The sequence below is a fragment of the Pleurodeles waltl genome, chromosome 3_1, assembly GCF_031143425.1.
Source record: "Pleurodeles waltl isolate 20211129_DDA chromosome 3_1, aPleWal1.hap1.20221129, whole genome shotgun sequence".
NCBI classification, from domain to species: Eukaryota; Metazoa; Chordata; class Amphibia; order Caudata; family Salamandridae; genus Pleurodeles; species Pleurodeles waltl.
Window position 1 is genome coordinate 1,966,107,249 of NC_090440.1, and position 9,859 is coordinate 1,966,117,107.

Below are 9,859 nucleotides of genomic sequence, written 5' to 3' on the forward strand. Positions count from 1 at the left end.
GTCCTGCTGGGCTATGTTAAGCTATGTTGTGTTATGCTATTTTGTGTTATATTATGCTGTTATCCTATGTCGTGGTATGTTATGCTGACTTATGTTAGGCTACGTTATGTGGTCTTAAGCTATGTTTTCGTATGTTAGGCTATGTTATGTTGTGTTATCTTATTAAAAAACAAAAGTACACTGTTCCATAAAAAGAAACTAGGGAGACCTGCAACATCAGGAGCGAGTGCCCTCAAGCATCACAATGGATGACTGGCATCATCATCGGGTAATGCTCCTCGCCAGGCCGGCAGTGCAACGCCTGACGGGCTCCCCACACGGGGGGGCACTAAGCCGTATTGTTCTGATAGTGACTGGTGAGTTCTAACTATCTAAACAGGCATGCCTACATTTAGGCACCAGCACCCAAAGGAGAGAATGAAGGAAATTAAGGATAAAATTGGTTAGTCATCACTACATATATCATCATTTTAATCAATAGTCAGGGATGAAACCAAGATTAAAAACAAGAGAAAGTAATAGATTGAGTGTCAATGCTCAATTACTTTCAGAGAGCAATAAACTCGGAGGAATAACCCTCTAGAAATCCTCCTAAACCAGGGTCAACATGTTTCGCGTCGTGTGGTCCTCACGGATCAAATGACGCTTCATCAGGACCAAAATGTTAAAGACGTGAGTAAGCTCTTCTCCAAATAAACAAAAATTAATAATGTAAAGATCAAAAATTATATGAGCTGGTCACTTACATTGAAGTATACTGGCTAAGTCACAGTCAGGTCGCCCACCCCCAAGTCGGGAACAGGCTCCTGGGTAAGCATGTCCCAAGGACTCGGCTAATAGAGAGGAGTCGCCGGTCCGTATTTTGGACCTACCCTCCGGAACGTGAAACCGCAACCTGTGTTATCTTGTTATGTCATGCTGTGTTGTCTTATGCTATGATAGGCTGTTGTGTTATGCGATGTGTTATGTAATGCTATGGTATGTTATGCTGTGTTATGTTATCCTATGCAGTGTTGCATTATGCTATGTTATACTATGTTGTGTTATGCTATACAATATTGCGTTATGTTATTCTATGCTTTATGTCAGCTTATGGGACAGGAAAAACAATCCCCAAGCTAGGATGGAATAAACACCAGGAAGCCAGGCCGCAACCTCTTTATTTATTTATTTTTACCTCTATAATGAACTTGACCCCCCCCCCCCCCCCAACGGTGGTATATTATTTTCATGAGGGTGGAAGGAAAGTTAAACGTGCATTGTATCTGTACAAAATATTCTGAATAAACAGGTAGGATTTATGCAACGAGTTCACGCTGTTGTGCCTGTTCACGCTGTGAGCACCATGAATGCCATGCAGCACGAATCTGCAAGACAAAAAAAAAAAAAAAGTTTGTCTACGCTGAAGAGTATCGGCAATCGTGCAATATCCATGTAACAGGAGTAGTCTGCAGGGCTGACAATAACTGCCACAAGGAAGCACGTAAAGCATTTACCAATGACATCAACTGAGCTCTGAAAAGTAAGCCCACGAACGAGTGAAAGTGATGAGCATGGTTGAAAGCCACAATACTAACAACAGGTCAAAGCGCTTGCACGTTCGATCTAAAAATGAGGTCGATATACTGGGAAACACTAACGAATTAAAACATTACATTAAATTAATTTTGTATGAAGTGTACCTTTCAGTGCACTCACAAAAGGTCAAGCAAAAATAAATTATACTAGCCATGGCAGGGACCCTAAAAACTAGGCTGCCCTGTGATTGCAGACTTGTCTCCCAATATTCCTGCAATGCTCTGTCAAGCTAGCTAGCCATGTCCCAGCTGGACCCTGCACACTATCTTCAAGTGACTCCCTTCCCAACCTCTAACCCAGAATGGTCCGTAAAACCAAGCCAAGCAAATCACTTTTTTGCCACAATTATCACAGAAACGAACCTCTAAGTTGCAGCGAAGCAGACGGGGAAAGCCAAAAAACGAAAAGCCCAAGGACCTGACATCTGCTCCCACGTGATGCATCTGGCCTGGGCGTTCCAGTGACACAGGATGCGGCTGTGACGCGGTTTCTCCAAGGCTCACCCACCCCGAGTACCATTCAGCGGGCTCACTTACTGGCATAGGTTTCGTTTCCTCCAACAACCCAGTGTGAGTCTCTCCTTACAGTTACTTGAAGAATATTACAAAACGCCAGATGTCTGCGCCACGCACAGACATCTCCTCTGAATTAAAGTGATGCGAGGCCCCCCTGCGCAGCCCAGCTGGCTAAGGGTTGAGGTTTCACAGTACAATGGATTTGGCCAACAGGCGAGGAGTTATGGATGAGAAAAGGTAGACAGAGGGCATGGAATAGTTAACACTGTGCAGGAGAGGGTCCGTCTTACCTCAACCGATGGGTAGGCGCCAGAGCCAGTTATTGCTGGGATGGGTAGTTTGTGCCTAGTATTATATTAATTAAGACAAAGCTGCTGAAAGTTAGAATGGTTTTGCCACACCCGTGTTCTTCTTGGCAATATTCCATGTGCTAGTATTGAGCTCTAACAAGTAGCAAACCAGGAGTGGGGGCTATATGTGTTACGTTTTGTGCATTCATTGTCATGGCCATTGGAATTATGAAGCACAGGAGGTCCAAAAATGTGGCGGTGTGGACTAAATAATGCTGCACATAAACACAAATTATGTGCCACAATGCAGCAACATTCATTGGCAGCATTGTTTAGCTATTTTTTCATTTGAACATGAATCAATATTGTCTGAACAAAGGTTTCACCCCATTAGTATCAGTTTAAAACCTGTTTACTAGCAATAGGCAACTGACAGGTGACTAGATACCCTCTGCAAAGGGTCTGCCACTGCATGGCTCCACATAAACTCTTTTAAGTAACATTTGAACCATATGAGCTAAAAACAATTATTTTGCTGTAATCTGCAAATGATGCACTTAATGGTGGATAAAGAAGCATGCAAGTGCAGTGAATCTATAATCAGGAGGAAAATATCACGGGTGTAGACATCCATAGTTCTGTGGCCAGGTTCATTGCTCTAACACTAAGAAATCAGCACTGAATCAGAAATGCCCATCAATGGTACGTTGGGAAATCTACAAGTAACACTAAAAGTTTTGTAATAACAGGCCGCAGGAAGAATTTAAGTATGCAACATCTGTGTACAATTAAGATTTTTAAGTGACTCAGTTAGCATTTTTGCATTCAATGTATGTGAATTATTTCTAATAAAACACTAGTGTCCCAACAAGCCACACACATGTAAGTCACAGAGCTACCGACTTAACCACAATACGCAAGTGCTGTTTATACTGAAGTTAAATGCCAACATACATTCAAAGTACTCTGAAATAACATAGAACGTCTGGGTTCGCTAGATCTTTCTGGGTGTGACAACTGCAAATTAAGGGTGCTGGAATTTAATAAGAAACTAAGGGGAACAGCAATCCCCTACAATGTCAACCCATATCTGAAAATGTGCCTCTATAAAACGAACGTTGTTAATGGACATGATGGCTCCAGCCAGGACTTCAGGACAGTGATCTTACAAGAACAGTTTAAAGCTACTGCGATACACCTAAGAGATAAACTAACATTGTATTGGGTCATTGTACATAAAGAGTCAACTTGCAGGAAGTGGGCATTTACTCATTACTCCAAAGAACTTGTTGCCTTGTCCATGAACAGAATACCCCTTCCTTCTTTCAAGCGTGTCGACATTCTTTGTACCTGGTACTGCAAAGTGCCAGTAAGGCATTCCAAGTGGATACCGAATAGATCAATCAAGATCCATATCAAATTATGTTTCCCAAACCCTCTGTAAAGGAGAACAGAAGCACCAAGTCAATTGACTGTACACTGCATAAGGCATGATACGGTAAGTCAAGGCTGGGTAAACCAAAACATTTGCAACAAGCAAACACACTCCAGTCACGGCTTTACTCAGTAATGTGAACCCCCTGCACCTACATAGAGAAAAGAGTGAGAAGAGCAGATCAGAGCACTGAAGCCCAGGATGAGACAGGAACCCCGCTTCATGGATTAGTAATACCCATTTACTGTTAGCTCACATTCTTTTCTTGCTTTTTTATTTCTTCACTGAAGATGATTATTTATGTCCTGTAAGGACATTTAGACAGTTGAAAGACATCACTAGGTTTTGTAAATCAGTTTTAAGAGCACTTCAAGAGACACGAGTAAGTCAACTACTCATCTGTAACAGGTTTCCCTTAGAAATGGTGTGCTTTGTGGATATCTACTGTCTTCAGTGACAGGGCTAGAGAACAATTTTAAAGAGGTCATATAAAAACCGTAACAGTGGCTTGAATGCCCATGCTATCACTATCAATTAAGACAAGCCCATACTTGGTACGTTTACCAGTGCAGCCCATTCATGGGGCAGGCAGTCCAATGGCGATCTGTAACATATAAGCGAAACCACGGGCGGTGGAGAGGGGGGGGGGGGGGGGGGGGGGGGAGGGAGGCCATCTACACTTTTAAAAATAATCTTTTTTTTTAAAATAACTTTTCATTAGCACCAGCTCAAAGTGAGATATGACAAACAAATGGCGAAATGATAGCTATGCAAGTTACTGGCTGTCACCCATCTTATAAGCTACGCAAGCTCACATATATTGTGCTGCTTTTATCAGAACTGTGAACCTTGCAAGATATGGGAATTGCAATTATAAAAATGTTTAATATTTTAGAGAGATTTTTAGATACAAATGAAAACAATGGAAGAGCTAGAAACCCTTGTGCTATCAACACAAGTGATCTTTCTAAAATCAAGTGTTTTAGTCTACTGCCAGAAATCCAGCAGAGGCAGAGTTGATGTTTCAAATCATTAATAGAAAGCTCCCCAGCAGTCCATTCATCAGTTCAACCGCTTTCGAGTAACAGTCTCTAGTTCATATCAGAGTCCCCATACCTTCAGAAGGCTGTGATGTAAGCACTAAGTTGGGATTTCCGTCACATAGAAGCGCCGGCGGCAGAAGAAGCACTGTGGAAAAGGTTTTCAACAACTCAGCTTTAACAAGCAGGGTTTCAGAATACATTTGACACACTTAAATATTCACTAAAGTGTACAGAAATGGCCATGTGCGAGATCTTCAGCTGCGAACGGAAGGCAATTTTTTTTTTTTCCCAAAATCACAAGCAGTTCTTACACACCAAAAACACAAGGCAAAACCAAACAAATGCAGTTGAACCAACTGCTACACGCAGTTTCATGGCCTCTACAGTATAAAAGTCCAGAGGGAGGAAAGCAGCTGAAAAAACTGCCTACATTCACCAGAATATACACTTTTCAAAAACGTGCATTAGCCTTACCTATTTCAAGAATTGCAAGCAAGGCGCTGAATATTGGAACTACCCAGTAGCTTCAGCAGAAATTGATAGATAATCTAACACTTTCAGCGTGGCAAAGTAACTTGCACATGACTCGCATCGTTTACCAGAATACACCCTGGGAATGGAGGCAGCCTTGATCACCACAGCCAGGAGATAGCTAGGAGAGACATTAGGAAGTCTGTCAACAAACACAATACTGAAAGTATTACTGCACGACATTAAAAGTGTATGAAACGTGAATCCAATGCGAGCCATCCAACCCCAGATTACTCTGGATCAGTCTTAAATTTGCAAAAGAAATATGCATCCAAAGAGTTACTGGACATCTCTCTAGATCTGGTTTCTTTCATTCTAAAATCATAAGTGAGCCACACTTTCTGAGGGAAAGCAAACACTGATGTAGAAAGACAAAAATCAGCAGTCAGCAATCAACTTCCATTGGCTTCAAAAGACCTACTAAAGGTACAAATAGAACAAGTATGCACAGCCCCTTCATGGGGCAACAGTGCACTAGTGCTCAGTACCCGGTGAGGGAAACCATATAAAGGAAGATTTTTTTCCACTCCAGCAAAGTTTAGTGTTGTTAAGTTTTCCTTTGTGCTTGCTTAAGGTGAAAAGCAACAAACAAATCACCGGATTAGCAAGAATGATTAAATCACAGACCCCCCCCCCCCCTCCCCCCAATCCTGTGACATGTCTTTTGCAAGGGCTGCTGTGTGCACGTGGTATGGTATCTGCAGTTATTGGTGAATCTCTTTCTCATTTTAGAGTTTTTAAGCTATGAATACAGAAACACTGCAGCTGCTTGGGATCCCTGCGGGATCAGCACACGTAGCTCCTCTGCCCTTGCACGTTTCCATTCGGCATCCATACTCCTGAACCCCAGGAATGCGATGATATTCTTCCATTTGAAGTTCGCTATCTATCTCGCACCAAAATGGGCAATCACGCCACAAAGGGCAAAGTCAGCGAAATTAATAATTTCCGCCACCCAGCAGAGGGACGGGAATGTGTAAAAACACGTTTTACAGCATCAGTAAATTTAGCGTCACCCAGCAACAAAAACTAATAAAAACATTGTCAAGAGAAATGTCCGTCATGTACTTAAACATTTCCCCATCACAGATTGCGGATAACAAGCCTTCTGTTTTGGGGGCACTGGAAGTTGAAATGAAAAATTAAATTTGGCACTGTTCAGGTCGGGAGCAGGGGACGGGCACTAATTAGGTTTAATTAGTGCTCGATCCCTGCTCCACACAGAGTAACGGAAATGATGCCAGACATGCCTTGTCGAAGTACAAAGCTGCAAAGAAGAGTGCCAGGCAAACCAACAAATGGTAAATGACAGGCAGGCTCCAAGTCCTTTACTGAGCACAACAGTGTCACGCATGCACGCGCAGGCTCAGACGTGACCCTAAATAAATTGGAGGGAGTGAAGGCAGGAAGGGAAAATGCAGCATATGCAGGGCGGGGTGGGAGAGAAGCATAAGAGGGAGATAACACTTCAGAAGCACCTGGATGAGACAGCAACACATAGTGCATGATGGTGGGCAAGAGACAGGGATGGGAGAGGAGCATATGGACAAAAGAGCAATACTGATCAGGAGGTCAGAAAAACGCACACAAGACAGCTGGAAAATACGTCCTCTCATATAGAGTGCTTAAGCAAATAGAAAATCGTTTTTTTAAACATAAGCAGTGGAATGACACATAAAGCGGACGTGCTACAGGGAAGGGACAAAAGATTGACAAGCAAGTCACTGAATAAGCAGCAAGCAAATGAGTGACAGTAAAACCAACCAGTGTAAGCAAAGGGTGGGCTCTAAGCTCAATATATGTTGTACGTTGTTGGACAATAGGTCTTTTGCAATCAGACAGCTTGGCTGTTAGGTAGGCGCGACCGTCAGGGCTCAGTTTGTCTTCCTCTGACAGATCATTAGCCCTAATCAGTCTCTCTAGGAAAAGCCACATTGTCTTAAGGGATCATTTGCATCCTTCAAATAAGTTCCATATCCCACACAGAAATGTGACCTAGATTCATCCTTTGGAACAAAAAGAGAGAGAATTTATTTCTCTCATGCAAGGAAAGAAATATCAGTTATCCATTTCTTGAAGTGGGCTCCCACTGCAGTATTACAGCTCGCAAGAAAGATGCTTCTTGCCAGCTGCCAATAATAACTCAATAAAGTAAAATAAGCATGGGAGTAAATTTCCATACCACAAATAAAACATTAGCAACCACATCACCTTTGCTTCAGTGATTAAGTTAAATTGTGGCAATCATGAACATGTATTTTTTAATGCCACACTGTCTGGCCTGTCAAAACAATGACATTTCATGTTGGAAGAGCTTCAACTGAAAGGCAGAGGGAGCATTATTTGAAACCAGCACAGACGTAGTGGAGGCCTACTTAAGCATATATAATTTACTGAGGCGTTCAAGGTGAAAAACACAGACACCAAAAAAATGAGATCCATTCAGAAGGCCTTCAAAGCGATCTTGGTCAGGTGCACAACACAGAAAGACTATCGTGTACTTACACACATTTATTGCATGAAGATGAAAGATTGTTCCACCAAATGAGGTGCAGAAGAGAAGAAGACTCGGGAGAAAAATATTCCCTAAACTTCAGCAAAAATGGATGAGAAAGTAGCCAACTATTTAGGTATCCCAAACAAGGTGGACAAGGAATACCACCTATGGATTACATCCCCAAAACGCAGTCAAGATTTCAAGGAAAATCACGAGGAACTGGTCCCGGTTTTCATATGCGAAGTACCTGGCCTGTGATGCAAATCTAATGGGAATTGGAACTTGATTGGCTGAAGGATTTTACCAACACCTCCTCATTGGTATAAATATCTATTCTGTTTAGGCCAACTATTACAGGTACGAACGTGAAGACCTTGCTACAAAAAATAAATGAGTTACTTGCAGTAAAAAAAAAAAAAAAAAAAAAAAAAAGGTAACGTGTGTACATGACTACAGGGAAGAACTGCTGCATAAAGGCTACTTAATGATTAGCAACAAACAAGCTAACAGCAATGATGAATGACATGGATGCAGTTTGAGTGCATAGTAATTTTCCTACATCCAAACACACTTTAAAACAGCAAGAAATGACTTCAAGATCTACACATCTGACTATGCTAATTGTTCTGTAGACTACTGTGCAACCCATGACGGGGACAAATGAGCACTCTTCAGAACAGAATGGAGTCAGATATTCAAGTCCCCTCAAGACCCTTAAACAAGATTTTTCAATGAGAAATTAACCATGTGACATGCTACTAAAACACAATATATCCCGGCCAGTACGATGCTGGGGATTAATGTCCCATTAAAACATTAGCTGGTGGCAAGCCTGTCACAGCCCCTTCCCCTATTCCTCAGCTCTGATCAGAGAATGACCTGCAGGGAAGAAGTCAATCCTGTGATGTCTGTCTCATGAGTTAGCGTGAATGGGTCTGAACAAGTATGGGCACGGATGTTAATTAATAAACAAGTTAAGTCCAAAGTATCTCATGATTCTAAGGCCCATAGTCATACTCGGTTGGTGCTGAATTAGCGGCATTATTTTTTTTACGTTAAATTAAGTGCAAACCTAACTCCATATTTATACTTTGGCGCTAGACACGTCTAGCGCCAAAGTTATGGAGTTAACGTCGTTTTCTGGACTTGAAAACCTACCTTGAGTCAAGGAGATGCGAGGAAGGTGTTCCCGTTCAGAAAAGGATAATATGGTCTAAGCGCCATATGTATCCCTCCGTGCTAAAATCCAGCATTTTGGTGGGGGGTGCGCAATCAGGGCCGTAAATAATGACGCTAAGCTTGCTTAGCACCATTATTTAATGCCTAGCTACGGCCAGGGGTTAGGGGACCTGTAGGCATATTTCCATGGTCAGAGACCATGGAAAGAGCCCACATGTGCCCTTCCCAGGCCCCCGGGACACCACCAGCCACACCAGAGGGACACCACAGGATGGGGTACCGATCCCAGGTAAGTCCCTGTAAGTATTTTTTTCCCCCCCCCCACCCTTTGGGGCTCTGACTTGGGGCCCCCTGCATGGCTTTGGCCCCAGTGGTCATGGCTTGGCCATTGGCGCCTGGCCAGCGTCTTGGAATAGCGCTAGCCAGCACTATGCTTTTTCATACAAAACTGCGCTAATACAGTTTTGCGTGAAAAAGTATAAATATGGACCTAAGATCTGTAGGGAAGGGTTTGGAGCTCTGCAGTGTTTTAGTGATCTAACATTATAGTTTACAATAAACACGCAAAAGGCAAATGGTAAATACATACTCGCTAATTGCAGTAGATGCATCAGTGGGTCTATGTAGGTCGGGTCCTTGCAGAGTTGATAAAACGTATTCTAGAGGAGCTTTTGTTGACATGAATCTAACAGAATAGATAACTTACTTAGCCCGGTTGTATAACCACTGAAAAATCGGTTTAAAAAACACAGAAACCCAGTTCTTGACTGTGCCAATATTACACAGCTCAT